At 35.0% G+C, this 1,048-nt stretch overlaps 1 non-coding gene across 1 annotated transcript; it reads right to left on the reverse strand.

The window, feature by feature from the left end:
• Positions 1–949: 949 nt before the first annotated feature.
• Positions 950–1,048, reverse strand: LOC131145259 (U6 spliceosomal RNA). Its single transcript, XR_009134045.1, has one exon. It is a non-coding gene; the product is annotated as a U6 spliceosomal RNA (small nuclear RNA).

The following is a 1,048-nucleotide window of genomic DNA, read 5'->3' on the forward strand; positions in this document are numbered from 1 at the left end:
AATTATATTTGCTTGAGTATTTGATATTATAATCATTCATTGATTCTGAGAATTTAATTAAGCTGGTTGTTAACATAAAGAATTGAACTTGGAAAAATTGTTGGTTGAAGTTCAAAGGATTATTGATCATTGTATTTGTGTGACTGCTGAAAAGAAAGTTGGCTAGGGTTAACATTTAACTAAAGAAACTTGTAAAATAAAGAGTTTTTAAAGAAAATTTGAAAAACTCAATTCACCCCCTCTCTTGGGACACACCTTACTTTTCACGAGCCATAAAATTGGGCTTCAAAATTACTTGTTACATTATGAACAAGTCTGAATGAGCTTTTACTAAATTGAGCTTCTGAGTTGCTCGATTAGTGGCTTGGTTTGTTTTCAGTTCTATTCATAGAATGGGGTTACGGGGGATAAACTTGAGTCGATCATCTTTCACAATGTTTGACAAAGCACGAATAGATTAATTTATTAAAATTATATTTATATGATAAATATGTAAAATAATAATAAAATATTTAATTTTATTTTGTTAATGCCATTTTGGAACGCCCCAACCTGGGTCTGTCAGGGAGCATTGTGTCTCTCCTCCTCCACTTGGACCAGACAACAGAGGGGCGGGCCTTATTGAACTAATGAGTGGCCCCACATATCAACATGTGTCTCTTTTAGTGTATTTTGTCTTCACTCACACATTTCCTAAGAAAACTTCCTAGAAGGTCACCCATTCCAATATTACTTTAAGTCAAACACGCTTAATCGTGAAGTTCTTATAGGAAGACTTCCGAAAAAAAATGTGCACCTTATTGATATGAATAGTGACATCAATCCCTTTTAAACCTTTCTTTCATGGGATATTACATTCTCCCCCACTTACAAAAGGCAACGTCCTCATTGCAAATCCACATTTCCAAACTCAGGCGATGTGAATCTCATCACATTTTCGGCTGAGTAATTGCTCTGATACCATTTCTCGATTTATGCGTGTCATCCTTGCGCAGGGGCCATGCTAATCTTCTCTGTATTGTTCCAATTTTATCGGATGTTTCTAAAC

The sequence above is a fragment of the Malania oleifera genome, chromosome 12 (genome assembly GCF_029873635.1).
Source record: "Malania oleifera isolate guangnan ecotype guangnan chromosome 12, ASM2987363v1, whole genome shotgun sequence".
Taxonomy (NCBI): Eukaryota; Viridiplantae; Streptophyta; class Magnoliopsida; order Santalales; family Ximeniaceae; genus Malania; species Malania oleifera.